Below are 21,790 nucleotides of genomic sequence, written 5' to 3' on the forward strand. Positions count from 1 at the left end.
CAGAGGACATCCAGAGATCTTATCCAAGTACTTTAAATACTAAATTTATATTTTTAGCCAGTATGTAATCTACCCCTCACTGTAATTCCTATTTTAAAAGGCCTTTAAAGAATGAGTCCACGATTCAAGTCAAGATGAGATGTTTTCTAAATCAGGGGTCAGCAGTTTTTCTTCTGTGAAGGGCCAGATAGTAAACTTTTTAGGCTGCTTGGGTCTCTGTTGCAACTACTCAGTTCTGACACTGAAGCACGAAAGCAGCTGTAGACACTACAAACGAATGGGCGTGGCTGTGTTCCAATAAGCTGTGATTTATAAAAACAGGCAGGAGGCCAGATTGGGCCCGTGGGCTGTAGTTTGCTGACCCCTGTTCTAAATCATTCTCGCATTTTCACTAAATGGGAAAGAGGCCACGTGTTAATTCCAGTATCCATTTCAATCCCTGTGACACTGGTTTATATTTATTTGTTTGTTTGTTTGTTTTAAACATCATGCCTTAAGTAACATCAGCTATGACAAGTGAAGTTGTAAGCAATATTTAATTCTTCTCTGAACCCCAGGACTGCACTGTGCTGGCACAACGTAAAATGCAATAAATTTTTGTTCCTTCTACTTTCCTTAAAGCTTGCCCTTGAAGGTTAGACTTGAAGTCAGACCTGAGTTTAAGTCCTGTTTCTTAGTCTGTGGCTTTGGTCAAGTCACTTTCTTTTTGTAAGCCTGGGTCTCCAAAACTGTAAAATGAGGATAACATTATATAACACACAATATTTCTTGGAGGGGGAACCAAATAGAATAATGTATATATTTTGTGAGCCGCAGCGCACGGTACAGAGATAAGAGACTATTACTATAAGCTGCCTCTCCCTTCCTTGATTCTGGATTTATTTCTTCCTACTCCAAGAGTGGATTTTTTTTCCCCTGACAGTTCCCAAGGAGGTCCACTAAACCCCTATTTAGCCCAGGCCAGGAGGCTGCTGGTGTCCACAGGCCAGCCCCACCTGTGTTCCGATTGACCAGAAACCTGAGCCTCCTTTACAGCCACTACCTGGATCCAGAGAAGGCAGCTCCAGCTGCCAAGAAGGGTTGCTGCTTTAAAGAGATAAAATGCAATAAAGGTCTTTCTGTAATGGGCACTCTCAGTTTGGTTTGACCAGCCAGTGACACAAGGCACTTGGCCTTGGACCCGATGTTATTTGAAACGAACTCTGGAATTGAGGTCCCGTTCTCATCAAAAGAGCCATACCCTTAGTAGTCCACAGCTAAGACCTTCAAAGTGTAAAAATCAAGACTTTTTTTTTTCGTCTTATATTAAAATGGTGAAAAAAAAATTGTGGATAGAATATTTATCCTCTTGTTGCAAATTTTCATGGCTGTTCCATTCAACTAGAAGTTGCCATGTGTATAAAACTTCAGATTCTAGAGTAAACCCTAGACTTCCCACCTGAGGACATCTGTGTACCATCTAAGAAGAGGAGACATTCACTACTCTAAAAGAAACAAAATCCTTTTTTCTCCATTGAGGATGCTTGCATGAAAACTTGAAGGAAAACATTGCAATTGGTTCTTGTCAATTAGTCATTCAACATGCCTTGACAGTGTCTAGAACAGTACCTGGCAAGGGCTTCAACACAGATCTGCCAACAGACTGAGCCCTGTGAGCTGGACATTGTCCTATAACTGGTAAGGCAGGAATGGCAAATATCTAAAAACTGTGCCATAACTTCCCCACCTGTGGTCATGGCAGGCATCAATAATCACTTGGGGTGGAATTTTCCTGATGACCCAAAACACAGCAACAGTAACATCTTGGCGAGGGCAGCTTTTCTGCATAGTCATACCTCCAGGGTGATGGTTCCTCAGTTATTATTTTGCCTCTCCCCCCTCAAAACGAGGTCCTCCTGCAATCTTAGCTAACCTTAGTAAATTGATCCGCATAGCCACTCAAGACCTCAAGCTAAAAACCTGGTAACATCCTTGAGAAACCCACTAATATCTAACCACTCAAGAAACTCTATGAACTCTAATGCCCAGAATTACTTCTCTTCAGCTCCATCATTATGGACCTGGGCCATCTTTGGTCTCAACCCTTTCAGGAGCTTTTGGAGTGCTCCCTAAGCTCTGCCACCCATACAACCACCAGAGGGCTGCTGTTAAAACTTAAAACAAATCATGTCAATGTCTCACTGAAGGGCCACATAACCTGCGTGATCTAACCCTTCCCCTCCTTTCCAAAACCAGCTCAGTTCGTTCTCCTCTCTGTCCCTGCAATGCACTGCAGCTTCACTGACCTTCTTTCAAGTCTTGGAAAACATCCAGGTCTTGGCCCCATTTAAGGCCTTCACACATTTTGTTGTCGACCTGTGAGTCTGCTGCCCATGACCCTCCTGACTAAGACCTGATTCTTCAGGTCACAACCAAACTGCCACCTCTTCAAAGAGATCTTCCTGGATCACTCACTCAACTACCTTCTTTTCTGTCAAACTGATGCCCCTATTCCTCTGAGCTTATTCTTTCTCTGAAGACTTGGACTTATTGGGAATTTTACATACACGGAAGTTGCAACTTTCAGTAAAAAGGGAAACATCCATGAAAACAGTATCATGGTCATTTCCTAGAAATTACCACATTTCACAATGTTATTTTTTGTTTTTATGCCACTTCTCTTACCTAATGTGATATAAGCTCTACTGGGAGTAGGGACAATGTCTTGTCACTGCTAGAGAAAAAAAAGACACACACACAATTCTTTCTTTGTGGTGAGAAATTCTAAACCATATTCTTAGACACCTTTTGTGGCATCTACCTTGTCCCAATAACTCCCTTTTCCAGGAAATCCATGTACATGCAGAATGAACCCCCATATACAAGGGTAGACCAGATATCCATGTTTGAACTGTGGGGCACTGGTCATCCTCACTGTCCATCAACTGTCTTATCCAAGACACTTTGAGGGCAGGGATCCCACTTGACTTGCCCATTTTCGAATCCGGCAACTGTGACTAGTGACTGTTTTAAGTCTGTGAAAGTGCAGATCCAGGAAGTGACCCAGGCATCCACGTTTTGTTCTTTGGGTGGCCTGGGTTTGGTTTAGTCTCCAGGAATCTAATAAGGGGACACCCAGAAAGATGAAACTATATCCCTAAATGCCTATTCATTCAATAATCCCAAAATAATTTCTAATAAAATTAGAAACAAAGGGCAATTGTGAAGGGTCTTTGTCTGCCTGCCCCCCTCCTCAGACAACCTCCAGGGGCAGTTTTCAGAGCTTTGGATGAGGTTTGGCCTGTGTAAATCCCATTGTCTGTGGTTCCACTGGGAGAGTGACTTTCTTCCTCCAGCCCCATGCAACTCTTTGAAAATGGCACTCAATGAAGGGTGTTCCTTGCTGAGGAACTTTGCCCTTAGGGGAAAGTTCCAGATGACAGATCATAAATTTGGAAGGCCCTGGTCTCAGAAGGTACTCTGAATGATTTCAATAAAGTGCAGAAGGAGAGGATTATTTTTAAAAAAGTTCTGCCAGAGATTTCAGAAAGCAGAGGTCTGTGCAGGAATACCGACCAATTGACTTCCTAAAACACCCGTATATTTTCTGGTCACCCAAGTCGTATATTTTTTGCATCAGTAAAGAGGATATTTACCTACCTACTTGCCAGCTGGGCAAACTGAGTCTGGGAGTTGCTGAATACAATGCTAGAAGAGTACCTTGCAGGGGAGATGCCCAATAGGCCAGGCTCCATGTACCCCAATATCTGTTCTTTCTCTTCATGCTTAGATTCTGAGCCTGGCCAACATCAAAGGTGCTCAGCCCAACAAATGGAGACCTCTTGTCTTAGATAAAGTAGATGCATTCAGGGTGACAGCAGATTAAGTTATGGCCACCATAATAAAGGGAAATAGTGAGACAGTGCAAGTACTTTGGGTAATTTGCATGAGTCTTGCTCTAGTTGACATTTGCATCCATCAGCTCAAACTTGAAGGCAGAGAAGTTATTTGACTTCCTTTTGTATCCAGGCCTGGCTGAAATCATCTTACTCGTTAAACTTGTTCCTCTTTGTGCCTCACTCTATTCATAGCGTTCAGGATAATTTCTGACACATAGTAAACACTCATTAAATACAGTCACCCCTTGTATCCATGAGGGATTGCTTCCAGGACCTGTCCTGGATACCAAAGTCCATGGATGCTGAAATCCCAGAGTCTGCCCTCCGTATGCGTGGGTCCCGCATCTGTGGATATGGAGAGCTGTCTGTATTTGTTAAATTGCTGTTAATGAATATACCACTCCACTTTGGCCTCAGACACTCTCTGACTTTCTGGGATTCAAATCACTGTTCTAAAATAGGTTATTTTTCTTAAGCAATAAGTCAACTGTCATTTCTACCACTGAAGGAACGTGTTATGTGAGACCACCCTTGGTCCCAACCTGGAGAAGTCTCTTGGTCTCTCTGAGGTGCATGGCACAGAGACTGGACATCACAAGCTTCCCCCACACCAGGTCTAAAGGATGAAGGTACAAAGAGCTGAGAATACAACCCATGGACCAGAGCCCAGTGAAGTCACTACTTTAGGGGCCCAGAACTGTCATCACTGTCCTCACAAGTCCACGCTTCTGGACGCTTGTGTGGACTCTGCACACCTGCAGCATCTGGCTCATGGCTGAGCACTTTGACTACAACGGGCCAGATTCAAATCCAGCTTGACCCTGGGACTGTGGGCAGTGCACTGAACTCCTCTGAAGCTCAGTTTCTTTGACTATGAAACGGGAGAGGCTATATCCACCTCAGGATGTAGCAGACAGCAAACTTAGATGTGCACACAAATTGCCTGGGATCTTGTTATGATGTGAGTCCAGACTTGGTAAGTCTGGGATGAGGCCTGAGATCCTGCATTTCTGACAAGCTACCAGGTGACACGATGCTGCTGTCTGGGGGCCACACTCAGAGCAGCAAGGTCATGGGGCATTACATGAGATAACAGTAGAAATAAAAGAGGATTATTAACATTAATAAGCACTATAAAGAAAATTATTAATAATTATTATCAGTAGGAGCATTTCAATTAAAACTCATGAAATTACCACCAACTAGGTTTGAATTAGACTGTTTCTGGCCCTGAATCCTTTTAGGCAAGGTTTGTGATTACATCTGTAACCTCCTTCAGACCCTCCTCATAAGCCCTGACGTAACTACAGAAGTCAAGCGCACAGTGAGAAGATATTTTATTATCGATGTATTTATATATGGGTTTTTGGGGTTTTAAAACTGGCAATTAAAACCTTGTAAATTTGTATTATCAACAAAATAAATGTAGACAGATTAGTTACTCATTGCTAATAAATTTGATCATTCATTTATAAAACGAATGTTCGCCCAAGAATCACAGAGCACTCTATAAATATCGCTTCACTAAGCCACAAACCACCTCGACAAGGAAGGCACACAGCACCCCTGAGGGGTTAAACAAACCGTCTCGGGCCTGGGGGATGGGAGAACAGCCCGAGTTCCAGCCCTCTCATCCCCTTCCCACACTCAGGTTCAGCTCCTGCCCCACAGGGGCCAACTCTTTGAAGCATGATATCTGCTTGGAAGCATTTCAAATCAGCCTGCCTGGGGGCTCCATCCCCAGATAGCCCCAGGTGCCTGTCTGTGTGTGTCAGGAAAAACCATCTTTCTCTCATTTGGGAGGTTGAGGAGGACTTGCCTCACCGCTTCCTCTTTCCCTATCATGTACTCTGGGCAGTTCAGCTACCGTGAAAGAAGGAACTCTCAAAAGCCACTGGCCCAGCTATGGAACCCAAGCATGGAATAAATAAAACAAAATTACTTCACTGCAGATTTCCCATCCTAATATGCCCTCTTCAAGCCTTTCCCAGCTGAGGGTCCCCTTCACTTCTCCAGTATCAAAGAACTCAGTAAACCCTTCTGTCACCATGTCCCGGTGCCCTGAATGGAGTCGGGTTTTGGTGTCTGGCATCGCTGGGTGAATTCCAACCCATGGCTGTGGGAGACCAGGGATCTCATGTTTCTTAGTTGTGAATTGGGTTTTTACAGCCAGCATCGGCTGGTGGCTGTGAGGATGCTCAGAGATGATGTGTGGGAGGCACCGGGCTTGGGTGGCCCATTAGTGGAAGTTATCACTGTTAGTGGCAGGAGAGGCAGTTGTGATGTTGGTCACAGACGCAGCAGCAGCAGCAGAATCTCCAGCCACATCATGCTTCTTAGAAACCCTAAGCAATACAAAGGATATTATGGTGTTCCGTTGACACCCTCCACACACACACACGCACACGTCCTACACCTACACACACACCAACACATGTGCTCACATACACCTCTGCTCCCACAAAGACTGATTGGAAGAGGCCGTATTCTTTTGTTCTCAGCCTCCGCCTACGTGTCCCACTGCTCCTCGCTCCACCTTTGCCTGCGCTCCTGGAACACCCACGTGACCTTCTGCCTGGAGCCCCCACGAGACCTCAAGGATTGCAGGTTGGAGGTTTACTATCATTCATTATCTCTTCAGCCACCTTCCAATTTCTTTTCAACTGGTGGCTCTATCTGTGTTTTCTCTCTGGATTCAGTCTCTGAAAGAGCGGGACTCGTCCTTACTTAATTCCTACTTTAATGAATGCCTTAATTTATTCGTCTCTTATGTAGAGGTAGGAATTCAATGAGAATATGAGATATATTCCTCATCGCTGCCTTTAGTGAATCAACATAGAGACCCACACGATTTTTGAGCAGAGAACCAAAAGCAGAAAACGTATAGGACATTAGGCTTGCTGATACATGTTTGTAGAGAAGAGGGGATCTGGAAAGCTGTTTAATCTATCTCTCTATAAAAGGATGTCTGGTTTGCCCTGGGCTTGAAATGAGTCATCTCCACCGAAGGCTCTAAGACAGTCATCGTTCCGGCTACCGGCCGTGTGGAGGTTCTCCTCTGAGAGCGTGAATGTCTACTACTAGAAACACTACCTGCCATTTTATTAGTCTGAGTCTGGCTGGCTTGTGACCACCGTGTACCAGCCATCCAACCAAAGAGAGAGACCAGATGATTGCTGAAAATGGGTGTGCTAGCATTAAATTTTCAGTTAATGTTTAAAAAAAAGTGTTACTAGCATCTCCAGATCCATGTTTAATTTCTTAACGGAAGCCATCCATGATCAATAGATTTTGCTTGCAAGAATAAAGGTTGCCGACCAGCATATCTTATAAAGTGAACCTCGATGAACTGTTCTGTATTTTTTCTTTTCACTTCCAATATAACAGTTATCCAAAAATTATTTATATCTGTATTTGTTAGTATGGTTAAAAAAATACAGTAGGTTTTCTTTGTTTAATTCAAACAATGTTGGTCAGTGTTTCCTGATTCTGCCTTTTCAGCTCTGGAGCTTCACTCACACTGTTCCTTTCATCTAGACCAGTAACCTTCCTACATATGCTGAGTCTATTTCATCTCTTAAGGCACAGTTGAAGGCTCCCAACCTTTCGGGCTCAAATGCCTCATTCTGTAGTCTTTACTGATTTCTCCACTGGAAGTCATCTCCCCCAGTTATGCACACTTTCACGTGAGAAATAGCAAATGTCAGGTGTTGGTTCATTTAGTTTTCAAAATCAGGGCATCTTGGCAGTCAGGCTTGCATTCTTTTTTTTTTCTAACAGTTTTATTAAGATGTGGTTCACATACCATAAAATTTACCCTTCTTAAATGAATAATTCAGTACTTTTTAGTGCACTCATGGTTGTCCAACCATCATCATAATGTAATTTTAGAAGATTTCCATTACGCCGCAAAGAAACCCCATACACAGTACACATGAGCAGTCATGCCCGTGCCACCCATCCCCAGACCCTAGATACCCACGAATCTACTTTCAGTCTCTATGGATTTGCCTGTTCTGGACATTTCACAGAAATATTATTGTACAATATGTGACCTTTTACGACTGGCTTCTTTTACTTAGCATAATACTTGCAAGTTCATCTACTTTGTAGCACGTATCAGTACTTCGTTCCTTTTCATCCATTGTATGGATGTACCTCCTTCTGTTTCTCCATTTATCAGTTGTTGGACATTTGGGTTGTTTCTTTTTTTGACTATTATGAATAATGCTACTGTGAACATTCATGTACAAGTGTTTGCACAGTTGTGTGTTTTCATTTCTCTTGGGTACCTGGAGTGGAATTTCTGGGTCATATGGTAACTTTAACATTTTGAGGGACTGCCAAACTGTTTTCCAAAATGGCTGCACCATTACCACCAACAATGTAAAAAGGTTTCAATTTCCGCATGTGCCTGCCAACCCTTGTCATTGTCTGTCTTTCTGATTTTCAGGCTTTCATCCTTAGTCTGAAGCTTTATTTCAGAAAACAAGTTGGAAGAAAAGAAGGGTATCTGGAAAACTTACCTCAAGAAACATTTTTTCCATGAAACTCTCATTGAACCTTGGAGTCCTGAACAGGCATAGCACCTTGGAGGGCAGACGTTGCTGTCCCTGAGAACAAGAAAGCCCCTGTGCTTTCCTTCTCAGCTCCGTGCTTTACAAATGATGCACCTTTGGTAGGTTATTGTCTGACCCTTGGTTGCCTTACAGGTAAAATGAAGATGGTATTTTCTTTATTCATTCAAATGAAGTGAGGCATGTGTATGTGAACATGTCTGGAGGCTCACATGGAATTAAGGCAACAGGCTTTCTAGAAAGTTCTTTTTAAATGGTTCTCCCAGAAGTCTTGTACTTTTGTGGCAGTGCCTCTAGGTCCACCAACAGATAAAATGGAAATCTTGGTTAAGTTTTGTAAATATCCCATGCGTGTGACAAGAATGGGGGTACTCTGTTGAGTACAAGGATTTATATAACATGCACATCAAGCATGTTAAATATATGTCAAATCCAATTTATCTTCACCTATTTATTTTTCGGTCTCCTTGGTCGGTGGTTTCTGAGGAAGTTGCAGACACTTTCCCTCACTGACTGTTTATTCATCCATTTTTGTAGTGTCTTTACAGCAGAGACTACGGTCTAGTCCTCTCCTGGGTGCTCTGGTCCATTGCCAAGTCCTCTAAAGCCTGATGCCACCTTCCTCACAGCCTGAGAGCAAAATAACGTGGTGTTAAGGCCCAGGAAGCAAGTGAGTATTGTTGTTAAGAGTGGTAGCTTCAGAGACAGACAAACCTGAGTTCAAATCTCAGCACCATCGCTTCCTAGTTTATGAACTTGGAGAGCTAACTTAACTTCTCTGAGCCTCAGAGTTCCCGTCCGTGAAATGGGAAGATTATTAAGAGTAGCTTCCACTCTGGAAGAGTGAGCAAATTCAATGGGATCATGTATCTAAAGCACTTATCACAGAGCCAGGATCAGGAAACTGGTAAGGGTTTAGTAAATGCCAACTTTTGTGGGTAACACTAAAGAACCTCAACAACAGCAGTAGCTGCTCACCTCCTGGAGTGCTTAATATGTTCTGGGCGCTAAGCCAAGTGCCTCAGATGTATCAGCTCCTTTAAACCCTACAGGAAGCCTGAGACAGCAATGTGGTCACCATCACCATTTTATAGATGAGGCCACTGGGGTACAGAGCGATGAGGCAGCTGGCCCAGCGTCACCAGCAAGCGCTGGTCTTGAACTGCACCTCCAGCCACGAGAGCCTGGGTTCATCTTTTGATTATAAAGTGGGTCATGCAACCAACAAAAAGACACACCACAAAAGGGCCTATTCGTCCCACATCCCTTCCTGTGGCCTCCCAGAAGTGCCCTGCAGCACCAGGCTCCACTCTGGGTGGCTACTGTGGTTCTTCTTTTGTGTCTGAGAAAGATGAGCATTCGATAGGATCCAGCTGCCAGCTCCCTGCAGCCCTACTTGTGTGTTTCCAGAGCAGCTCCTGGGTCTGGGACAACAGAGCCCTTACAGCCTCCTTGTTCCAAGCATAGTCACAAACATTTGAGAAAAAACTGGGTTGGAAAACGAAGCAAACCTTTAAAATGTGGACAATGAAAAGGCACTGTTGGGACATATTTATGGATAACATGCTACACTTTCAAAGCGAACACTCTTGGACACAGCCCTGGTTTCCCAGTCCAAGTCCTATTTTAAAAACAAATGTACAATACACAAATATATTCCCACTGTAAAAAAAAAAAAAAAAGAATAAGTATGATGAATAAAATGAGAAAGTTGATCATTATTCCCCACCTCCACCCCGAACCCACATCTCTTTCCAGTGGTAGCCACCATCAATGGGTTGGATGTGTCTCTGCCCAAGTCTTTTCCTTTGTATTTGAATGCATATATATATAGAGAGACATAAACATGTTTAATTTTGGAAAAATATTCTGTTTCTATACAAATGGTGTCACATTTGTTTGCAGAATAACCTTGCTTGCTTTATTCACTTAACAATAGGTTTGAGAAGAGGCTCCAAGTCCGTGCACACACATGTCCACATCATTCTTTATTAACTGCTGAGATGCTTCCCATGTGTGGTGATACCATAAATGATACATTTGGGTCGCCATGGCTGGCGGCTCTAAGACGGTCCCCAGTGATCTCTACCCCCTGGTATTTGTGCCCCTGTGTAATTGCCTCCCCTTCATCGTGGGCTGGCTTATGATTCGCTTCTAATCAAAAGAATAAAGCAAAGGGGATGAGATGTCACTTCTGTGATTAGCTTCAAGGGAGTGTGACTTGCCTCTTGCTAGCGGATTCTGTCTCTGGCTGGCTTACAGAGAGGCTCACGTGGCAAGGAACTAAGGGCAGCGTCTGACCAACAGCCCACGATTAATGGAATCCTGACAGCAACGATGTGAGTTTGGAAGTGGATCCTTCTCCACTGGAGTCTCAGATGAGCCTCCAGTCCTGGCCAACACCTTAACTGCAGCTCATGAGAGACCCTGAAACAGAGGCCCCAGCTAAGCTGTGCCTCGATTCCAGATCCGCAGAAATAGGCTGCTACATTTACAGTAATTTGAGATGCAGAAAAGGATAACCAGTTGTTACGATACGCAGTTGTTAATTGCTTTCTATCCTAAGCATCACTGGAACAAAGATTCTTCTGCATATGATTAGTGGAGTATTCTAGGATCAAGTCTTAGATCTGAGATTGCTCAATCTAAAGGAAAGGATATTTAACATAGATAAATAACACTAAATTAACCTCTAAAAATATGTGGCAAGTTTACATATGCATGCAGACAGTATGAAAGTTTCTACTTCTCTAATGCCCTTGGCAAAGCATCGATCATTTAAATAATATCAGTCTGATAAAATCAATACTGCTTTGCTTTGATTCCGTTTTCCTGATTGATAGGGTGAGTTTCTTTCTTTTTTTTTAATAAATCCACTGGCCATTTTTTCCCTCTTCATCTGAGACTTACCTTTTGGTATCCTCTGCTTTAATCCTGTTTCAATTCCACAACTGGAAGTACGGATATGAATATTACATCTGGAGACATACAATGGCCATCCTCCCCACTGGTGATGGTGACGTTACCCAGTTTCTCCACTGTTTAGTTACTACTTTGTCCCTTGCAACTAATAGGCAATTTATGGGATGATTCTCTGAGATCATTCAAATATCCTGCTCCTCATTAAACTATCCCCATGGATTTAGTTGGGGTTTAGAACATATTATAATGTTTTATAATACTATATCATATTTTATATTAATATTTATATTATTATTAATAATATTATTATCCACCATTTATTATGGTGGATGCAAAACGATAATTTTCCAAAATGATAGTTTTCCAAGTGTGCAGCACTCCCTCCACATTTACCAGTCGACATTCAGCCTCCGTTTATAGAAGAAGGAAGATCTCCTCTCCTCCCCTATTTATGTATCTATTATTAGTATAGACTCATAATTTCTTGTTTTTCCTCAATGATTTATAATTTATTACTGTCTTTTTGGTACCCCAGTTTTCCCAGATCTGGCCAATGGGAGCCCCTTCGAGTTGGCTATCACTTCCTTGTGATAATGCTTGTCTTTTTGTAAAATTATTATTCTTTTCTTTATTCATATTTATATTTCTTATAATGTTTTCTTATTTATTTTCTGGCTCCACAAAATGTTCCAGGCTCATCTTGTACAAACCTGTTCCAGCCCCAGAAGCAACCATTTCTTTGAGGAGCCCTAGTTCTTTTTGGTGGGCGAAGGTACTAGAGATAAAGATCTGGGCACCAGGTATGCTCATTAAAATGGACCCATTTTAAATGCAGTTCGGTGAGTTTTGATGAATGTATGAACTCTTTTAACTACCAGCGCACTCAAGATATAGAGTTTCCTTCACCCTGCAAAGTCCTCTCATCTTGCTCACTTTTATACAACTTCCTCTGTCCAAAATGTCACTATTTCCTGTGCCCCACACATTCTGCAAAACCCAGATCAAATTTTCCTTCCTTCTTAGAATTATGTTCAGTTTCCTCAACCAAGGTTTCTGGTTCCTTCTTTGTTCTCCTAAAACAGAGGGTAAAAGTGCTGGCTCAGCCCTCAAAGAGCTCTAAGGAAGATGGCTTCTCTTACCCGCCGTGAGTCCTTGGGAGAGTTACTCATCCTCTCTCTGACCATTGTTTTTCCATCTGTAAAAGGGGGCACCCTTGAATCATTCCCATATCCACCACATGCAATCCTGTCAGCTTAACCCCTGAAGTAGCTCTTGATCGTTGCCTTTCTGTGCGTCTCCACAGCCACCCCTCTAGTATCTCCCTCCTGGAAATCTAATCTTTCACCTTCCACCTCTGGGCCCATTATAATGTATTCCCTACAAAGCAGCCAAAGTCATCTTAAGAAATGCCTATCAGCACCATGACCCACCAGGTGCTACACACTCCGGTAGCTTCTCAGTGTCATGGTGAGGATGGCCTTCCTCCCCACATGGTCTGTAAGGACCTTCTGGGTCTGACCTCTCCTTGCTCATATCGCACTGCATTCTCCTGACTTCCTTTCAGTGAGTTCGTCCAATTCTCCACACGCCATCCTGCTGCCCTTTGCTGGAGTACTTTCCCCATCTTACCTGCTTAATTCCGCTTCGTCCTTATGGGGCTACGTCCTCGAGAAGCCTCTCCTGACTTCCTCGATGAGGTCAAATCCCCTCACTGTTCACTCCTCTAGCTCTGTGTCACTTTTTAAAACCGCTTACCGTAGTTGCACCATCTCACCCATAGTTTGTGATAGTTTTAATGAATGTCAGCCTCATTGAATCTAATCTCATAACAGTGGGCACTGTACCTCTCCAAGGATTGACACTCAGTGGGTATTAGCTGAAGAAATGAATACACCATAGGATTGGTGTCTGAGTGCAATGAGATAATGCTGTGTGAGAGAGGGCTATTTATACGTAGTTTTATCACTCTACTTACCATTTTCTATTGTGGGTTCTTATTTAGATGTCTGTCTTCTCGACCATTCCAAAAATGCCTTGAAAGTGGGGTCTATGCCAAGTCCTCTTGTGCCTCTAGCTTCTGGGACAGTGTCTGTACTTCATGAGGGCTTGATATAAGTGTGTGGTGAGTCAGTGAAAAGTTAAATGGATGAATGAAGTTATCTCACCTCCAGATGCTTCTAGTTCCCCATGTGAAAAGGACAAAATATGAGGGTCTAACTCATGGGTTAGTCATGAGGGTTTCGCTGGCTTGATATTTGGAAAGTGCTTAGAATGGTATCTGGCAAATCGTTTAAGTTCTCTGACTGTTAAATGAATATATACAAATGTGCAATGTGCTAGACAAATGTAAAGAATCTGAGTTATCAGGTTCATCACTGAAAGTTTGCATGTAGGGTACAGGGGAATTGTCAAGGGGTCATATCTCTCTCCACACACACAAAACAGCATCTGTCTCTGTTTTAGAAAACTCTAAAGTGTTCATCATCAACCTCTTTTTTAAGTTCACATCATGCTGTCCTAATCACCCTTTATGCATTTTTTTTAAAGCCTATAGTTAACTGTGGGATAAAACGGATTTTCCCTTAAACTGTTCTCTACTGTTCTTTAAAGCCATTGCTATGCAGTCTTGTTCATCTAACCAAACCTAAATTGGGTTATGCAATATTAAAAGCAAACCAGACCAGAAAATGATCGATTTGGACCTTTTTTTTTTTCCAATTATTCATGATTATTCGTTCTAACCACATGTGTAGATTTTAAAAATTCCTCCCCAAAGAACTCCACAGCCCTGATACATCCTCTTCTTAAAACTTCAACTTACGTGAAGACAAAATCCTGTTGATTTTTTGACTTCCAATAGAAGTCTGACAGATGCCACATTTTCCCAACAAATCCAGTGAACAACTTAGTTGCCCTGGTCATTTTGCACCGTGACAACCAGAGTGCCTGAGTCCCTTGTGTCCGAGAGGCTTGCCTCTGAAGATACGGTGCTCTTAAATGAGTCAGGACAGGACAATAAGACCCTCTCAGACTATATGCTTGAGGCGACCTTTCCAGTTCTGAATGAGAAACCGAAAGTTGGCAGCTGTCTCTTTAATATTCAGTTCTTAGTTATGAAGTTCTTGACATTTTCCATTTAAACATTGTTGGTGTGAATCTCCTTTAGGAAACTGAATCAGGCTTTCTATTACTTACACCCCAGAACATAATCTTTTTTTTCTTCAGAAGTAAATAGGACAGTATCTTGGGCTTTTTCTGAACGTCTTGTCAAGGCACAAAACCTTTTCTTTAGGGCCAGCATTCATCAGCTGTGCCTGTCTTTTACTCTGACTGAAAAAGAAAATTGTCCAGTCTTCCAACTGGCTATTCTCTTGTTGCCTTAATTCATGGGAAGCCAAGAAGGGAAAAATTGGTAGGTTCAACAGTGTTGGACAAGGATAAACAGAATCATATCACATTAACTGTAATTTACAACATTTCAACACATCCCTGCTTCTGCCAAAGCCAGCAAGATCAGCCCCCACTGGAAAAAAAGGGAGAATGGGGTGGGGTTGGGAGGTGGAATAGGAAATTCAAATTTCTATTTTCTAAGCTGGAGTTTGAGAATTAGAGACCCATCAGCACTTTCTTGAATGTTTTGCTCATTCATGCTATAAAAATAAATATCACAAAATATTTTCTGGACTCAGCCTCGTCTGTTGCTAAAACCAAAGCCAGTGTGCTTCCAAACACACTCATGAGGCTAGTTTCACAAGGACGGACACTGTCAGGCTGGCAGGCGGCCACTGGAGGAGTTACTGAAATTCAATTCAAAATGATGTACTCTGCATGAAAATGCCCATTTATGAACATTCAAAAGGATGAAGAATTTCACAGGAAGATGACAGCAATGACAACTTCTATGACCGACCGGGGTTGCCTGGAGATGATTACCCCGAAACACACACGCACTCGCAGAGCTTTGCTGGAGAGTCTTCTAAAGACTGGGACTGTTTGTGTTCAGATGGAATCTCCGTATACGAAGCTATTTATTACAGGCTGAGTAAACAAATATATGCAACAGGGGGTTGGTGGAATTTGTAGCTAAAATATCCACAGCAGGGTAGACATCATGGATCCCAACCACCAGGCTCAGAATGGAGCCCAGGGCTTAGGGGACCCCCTTTTCTAACATGAGTGCTCCCCAACACGCTCAGTGAAAGAACATCTGGAAGTTATGTTCTCTCTGGAGAACCCCAGGAAACACTGATATCGTTTTTTCCAGCACATGACCTAGGAACAATTTTTCTAGCTAAAACTGGCTATGTAAGGATATGAGATTTAACAACTCAACCCTAAATATTATCTTCTTTTTTAAACTTTTTCTCAAACAAGATTGAAGCCATCTCTGCAAGGGCAGGGACTTGATCTTATCCATGGCTGCCTTCCCAGGACCTGAACAAGCATCCTCAGAAACATCAGGTAGTCAAAACGCATGTGCCTGGTCACTTCAGAGTTCTTCCAGCAAATTCCTTTGCTACTATTGAATCTGTTAGTGGGATAGGCAGCACCACAGATTTTAAAAGGAAAATTCTGGGAGAGGGGGAATGCACAGCACAGTAGTTAAGAAAAGTCTATTTAGCAATATCATTTAATCCTCTGTGTTGGAAGAAGACCACCAATGTAGCATTTTAGAGGTAGTCATTTCTTAGGCATTTCTTCCGTCTACCTCTAACACCAGCAATTGTTAGAAGCAAAGTTTGAGAATCATCAGCATAACCTATCCTGACGTTGCTGGGAACAGATGTTTAGAATGCAAGTCAGAGTAGGGACCTGATCCTCAGCTTGACTAGCAAATTTTCAACGAATGACCACAGTATAAAGTTACTGCATGAAGTGATTCTTTATGGTTGTTCAATGCCCTGTGTCTGTGCATGGAGTTTCTGCATTCTCAAAGAAAACCAACTCCAACTAACTGGTGACAGCTCCAACCCAAATTAGTGACATTAGAATCCACAGATTATTTTGAGAAGCTTAACCTTTCATAATGTGTAAACCAACCTTCTAATTAAAATGAAAACAACCTAGTACTGCCTAGAAAGGATGAACTTAATTGGTTCATATAAATGGATGTAAAACAATTATTTTTGTTCAGTTAAACATTCATCCACTCTGCATCCATCTATACATCCATTCAACCAAGAGATATTTACTGAGTGTTTTCTGTGTTCCAGGCACTGGTTTACCTGGTTGGGATTCAGCAATAAACCAGACCACGTGGGTGCTGACTTCATGGAACCCATATTCCAGTGCAGAAGACAGATAAACACAATTAGTGAATGGATTCATGAGTAATTTGAGGTATCGGCCAGTACTATGAAGACATTTTATTCAGGAGAAGTGGAGAACAAGTGATAGCACAGTGGAGGTAGGATGGGGTCTTAAATAGGGTGGTCATGACCGCCTCTCTGAGGAGGTTTCACGTGAATCAAGATGAAATGAAAGGGTGGGTTATGTAAGGATCTGGAGGAAGAGCTTTCTAGGCAGAGGGATCAGCAAGTTCTAGGACGCGGAGGCAAGAAGGAACTAGACGCTTTCCAATCATAATGAGAGGGTGGTTGTAGCTGGAGCAGTGGGCAAGGGGGAGAGTGGTAGGAAATGAGATTCAAGAGCGGGGAGGGCCAGGTCACCAAGGGCCTCATAGATCATAGTAAGGTTTTTATAATATATTCTAAGTATGAGAGAAAGCCTTTGAATTTTGTTTGTTTCTTAACAAGGAAATGATTTGATCTGCTTTTTTAAAATGACTCTAATTGTTATGAGAGAGACAAAATCTGTGTGCCCTGTTGCAGGAGATGGCAGGGTCTCGAGATGGGGAAAACCAGACAGATCCATTAGGAAGTTACTACAGTAATACCCTTGAAAGAAATGGCAGGGTCTTAGACCAGAGAAGTAGTAGGGGGGATGTGAGAAACAGTCAGATTAGGACATATTTTAAAATAGAGGGAACAGAACCTCCAGGTGGAAAAGATGTGAATATGAGGAAAAGAGAGAAATCGGGGGCAACTTCTAATATTTTCAGCATGAGCACTGGGGTGCACTTACTGAGATGAAGGGATGGAAAAAGGAACAGATTTGAAGGGGGAAATCAGGAGTTCCTTTCAGGACACATTAATTTGAAATACTCCTTACACATCCAGATAGAGATGCTGAGTAGTCAGATGGAAGTGAGACAAATACTCACAATTCATTGCTGAGGGGTTAAATGTCAAAATTCCAGGAGTAAGCACTTAGTAAATGTGGTTCTCTTACCCCTTAAACTTTGGAAAGTACTTCATTTTATACTCTGAAGAACTAATTTCTTACTAACATGACTAATCGAACATATCTAGAATTCTACACTCCATAGTTACTGAATACAGATTTTTTTAAAAGTATATGTGGAACATTTACCAAAAGAGACCATGTGCTAGACCAATAAGCAAACCTCAACAAATTTTAAAGGAGTATGTTTTTCAACTCAGTGGAATCAAAGTAGAAATCAATAATAGAAAAATAACTAGAAAATGAAATGCTTGGAACTTAAACAACCCACTTCTACATAACCTATGAGTTGAAGAAGTAATTAAGTGGAAAATATAAAATATTTTGAACCAAACAAAAAATGAGACATGACGTATCAAAATGTGTGGGATGCAGCTCAAGCAATTTTGGAGGCAAATTTGTAGCTTTAAATACATATTTGAGAAGAGGAGAAAGAGGAGAAAAAATATTTAAACTTCCACTTTATAAACTATAGATTAGCAAATTAAACTTAAAGAAAGTAAAAGAAAGGAAATGATACAGGTTAGCACAGAAAGCAAAGAAATAGACAGCAGAAATACAATGGGGAAAGGTAACAAAGCCAAAAGTTGATTCTTTGAAAAGATGAATAAATTGACAAACCCTTAGCAAAACTGATCAAGAAAAAAAGAAGAGAGAGAACATAAATTACCAATATCATGATTTTAACAGGCCATATCACTGTAGATTATATAGACATTAAATGAATCACAATGGAGAAAACAAAATAAATTTTTAAAAAATTAAAAATTAAAAAAAAGTTAAATAGAATCACAATGCGTTATGTTGAATATTTTTATGCAATAAATTAAACAAAATAAATTTTTTTTAAATTGAAAAATTTTAAAAAGAATCACGATGGGTTATGTTGAATATCTTTCTGCAATAAATTAATAAATTAAATAATGAATATCTTTATGCAATAAATTAAACTTAGATGAAATGGATAAATCCTTTGTAAAAGACAACTTGTTAAAACAAACACAAGAAGAAATAAGAAATTTGTTTAAAAAATGGAATCTTGGGCTTCCCTGGTGGCGCAGTGGTTGAGAATCTGCCTGCTAATGCAGGGGACACGGGTTCGAGCCCTGGTCTGGGAGGATCCCACATGCTGTGGAGCAGCTAGGCCTGTGAGCCACAACTACTGAGCCTGAGCGTCTGGAGCCTGTGCTCCGCAACAAGAGAGGCCGCGATAGTGAGAGGCCCGCGCACCGCAATGAAGAGTGGCTCCCACTTGCCACAACTAGAGAAAGCCCTCGCACAGAAACAAAGACCCAACACAGCCAAAAATAAATAAATAAAATAAAGGGCCACCCTGGCTACTCTTTAAAAAAAAAAAAAATGAAATCTTTAACTAAAAACCTTCCCACAAAGAAAACTCATCTCAGATGGTTTCATAGGTGAAGTCTTCTAAACATTTAAGAAGAAATAATAGCAATTTTACATAAACTCTTTCAGAGCTTAAAGAAAGGGAAAAATTTTAAACTCATTTTATGAGGTCAGCATAACCCTGACACCAAAAAATGACAAAACTGCTATGAGAAAAGAAAACTGCAGGCCAATCTCTCTCATAAACAAAAAGTGATAATTATTATTTCTTTAAAAAAGCAAACTTTTCTTAAGATATTTCTTGGCTTCCCTTCTATTTTGTTCAGTTAGACTAACTTGTAAGTATATTTTATGACTCTAAGAAATATTTCATTTTTTTAAACTGAAATCTTGCATATGAAAATAAGTGTCTACAGTTTACCCGATACCACCAAAGAATATATTTGTGACCCAAAAACAAAATGAATCATAATTCCTCTTTGTGGAGCAAACCCATCTTTTGGTCCATTTAAAGAAAATAATTAAAATTAAGAGAGTAAAATGACATCAGCCCAGCTCCCCAAAACTCATTTGCATGACAAACATCTGCTGACATAAATGATGATGACATTGAGATCATTCCTCATTGTATGCTTGTGATGAGTTGCAGGTGAAAGCAAGCACGTAATCACTTATTGGGGCGTGCTCTTACCGCTTGGCAACAAATTATAGTGATGAAGAGCTGTGATGTTTCTAGACAACAAATAATAACACACCACCTCAAGTAATTTTTATATAAGAAGTTATTAAATAAAAAGATTGTAGTTTAATATTTTCTTCTTGTAAAAACTTTGGAATAGTTTTGTGTGCCATTTTATTAATCTCAGTGTCCCTGAAATATGCTCACCTTGATTTGGCCATTTTGGAACATAGGGCTCTCAGGCTAATCTATCAGCTGTGTAACTAAATCATCAAATTGGTTGATTTAATTTACTGAATTGACTGAATGCTTCACAGGTGCTTACAAACCAGTTGGCTGCAATGGTTCAAAGGGAGGCACCAAGACCAGAACATGAGCATCACCTGTGAACTTGTTAGAAATGCACGTTCTCTTGTTCGGACCCATCAAATCAGAAACCAAATCAGAAACAGCAATCTGGGCTTTACCAAGCTCTCCAGGTGGCTTTGATGCCCCCTCCAATCTGAGGACCACTGAGAGAGCCCCTAAGGATCCAAGGGTTATCAATTTCATTCATTCATGCATATATTTTTGCTCTTCTTGCAATATATATGCCATATGGTCCTCACTTGTACAACACATTCCCCTAAGATGCAAGTTTCAAGGAAACAAAGGAAAAATTATGGGGAAATAAAGGGCTACAATAATTTGAAATGTAACCATCAGAGGAGATCAGCAATTGTCACTCTGTTTTGGCTGTGGCGTGAATAAAATCGTTTATAGACTTAGGCATAAACTCTAAACACATTGGCTTTAACTCTACTTTCTCACCCAAGAACATTTATCAGAATCACAGCTTGGTGGGAGTGATGGTGCTGTCTACCATCATGATTCACATACAGGAAGAATAAGGGGTCATTAAAAGACTGGGCTCTGGGGCCTGGGTTTAGCTGTGAGATTTTGGACAAGTCTCTTTACCTTTCTGTGCCTCAATTTTCTTATCTGTAAAACGGGAACAATAATTGCTCCTGTCTCATGGGGTTATGAGGATTAAATGAAAGAAACTATATACAGAACATTCTTAGGATAGGGCATGGCACATAGTAAGTCCTAAATAAATGTTATCAATTGTTATTATTAGCATCAATTCCATTAGATCAAACAAAAGTAAACCTTTTATAAATTTCATTTTATGACTGATGTATCAGACTGAGCCCCTTTGATAGCAAGTGACAGAAACTCAGGGCTACATGAAGCAAAAAGAGAGAAATTACTGGTCTGTGGAACCAGACTGTGGAAAAGGTAGCATGAATTGGCTTTGAGAATGATAGCAACCAGGGACTCAAATGCACTCAGGACCCTTTCTCTCTCTCTCTCTCTCTCTCTCTCTCTCTCCACCCCCACCCCCGCACCACCCCCCACCCCCCGCATCACCTGCATTCTCTTAGCCAACAAGATGAGCTTATTTCATTGGTCAGGGAACACAGTCACCAAGTGTTTCTAGTTTTACAGCTTCACCACTTTGTAACCAGAGAGATGATTCGCTTAAAATACTCCACGGATGGCCAAGGCCCAGCCTGCGTCGTTGCCTTTCTTGGGACCAATTTCTCTGGCCAGAGAAGGACTCCTTCCCACTCTACCCACCACACTTGGCCGCAGCACCAGTCCACCACGAGTTTAGCTGAGGATTTGTTTCCCTTTAAGGTAAGCCGTGAGCAGACTCCTTGAGCCATCTGGTTTGAGAGAAGTAACCAACCATTTTATTCCTTCTTCCTGTTGTTGCTGTCATCCTGACCATTTCACAACCTGGTTCTTGACGAGTGTCCCATCTTTCATGGCTTTTGTTGAGTTTGACCCCAGGCTGAAAACGGGACGTGTGTTTATTTTACCTGACAAAGTACCCATGGCTGAAAGGTTTGGAGCTCTCACGAACTGTACTTTCTCCCCCTCCAGATGGGGCTGTAATTATAATTTAACTGTCTGGGTCTAACTTAAGGTGAGGAAAAGATATATTAAGTTTGCACACATGTTATTCTCCTACCCTCACCCACATCCCTTCGGCTCTCCACATTTCATATGCAACCACCTTTGGGGGGAGGTGCGTG

At 41.5% G+C, this 21,790-nt stretch overlaps 2 long non-coding RNA genes across 3 annotated transcripts in view; both read left to right on the plus strand.

Moving 5' to 3' along the window:
* The window catches only part of LOC307193513, a 63,528-nt gene extending 57,042 nt beyond the window's left edge, over positions 1 to 6,486 (plus strand). For both annotated transcript variants that reach the window (XR_013830343.1, XR_013830344.1), the window contains exon 8: positions 6,380 to 6,486. This is a non-coding gene — a long non-coding RNA (uncharacterized lncRNA). The remainder of the gene's footprint in view (positions 1 to 6,379) is intronic.
* A 1,633-nt stretch (positions 6,487 to 8,119) lies between these two features.
* The window catches only part of LOC307193514, a 135,399-nt gene continuing 121,728 nt past the window's right edge, over positions 8,120 to 21,790 (plus strand). The window contains exons 1-4 of the long non-coding RNA XR_013830345.1: positions 8,120 to 8,556; positions 8,993 to 9,125; positions 12,071 to 12,177; positions 21,198 to 21,389. This is a non-coding gene — a long non-coding RNA (uncharacterized lncRNA). The remainder of the gene's footprint in view (positions 8,557 to 8,992; positions 9,126 to 12,070; positions 12,178 to 21,197; positions 21,390 to 21,790) is intronic.

Source organism: Stenella coeruleoalba (genome assembly GCF_951394435.1).
Source record: "Stenella coeruleoalba genome assembly, chromosome: 10".
In the NCBI taxonomy this organism is placed as follows: Eukaryota; Metazoa; Chordata; class Mammalia; order Artiodactyla; family Delphinidae; genus Stenella; species Stenella coeruleoalba.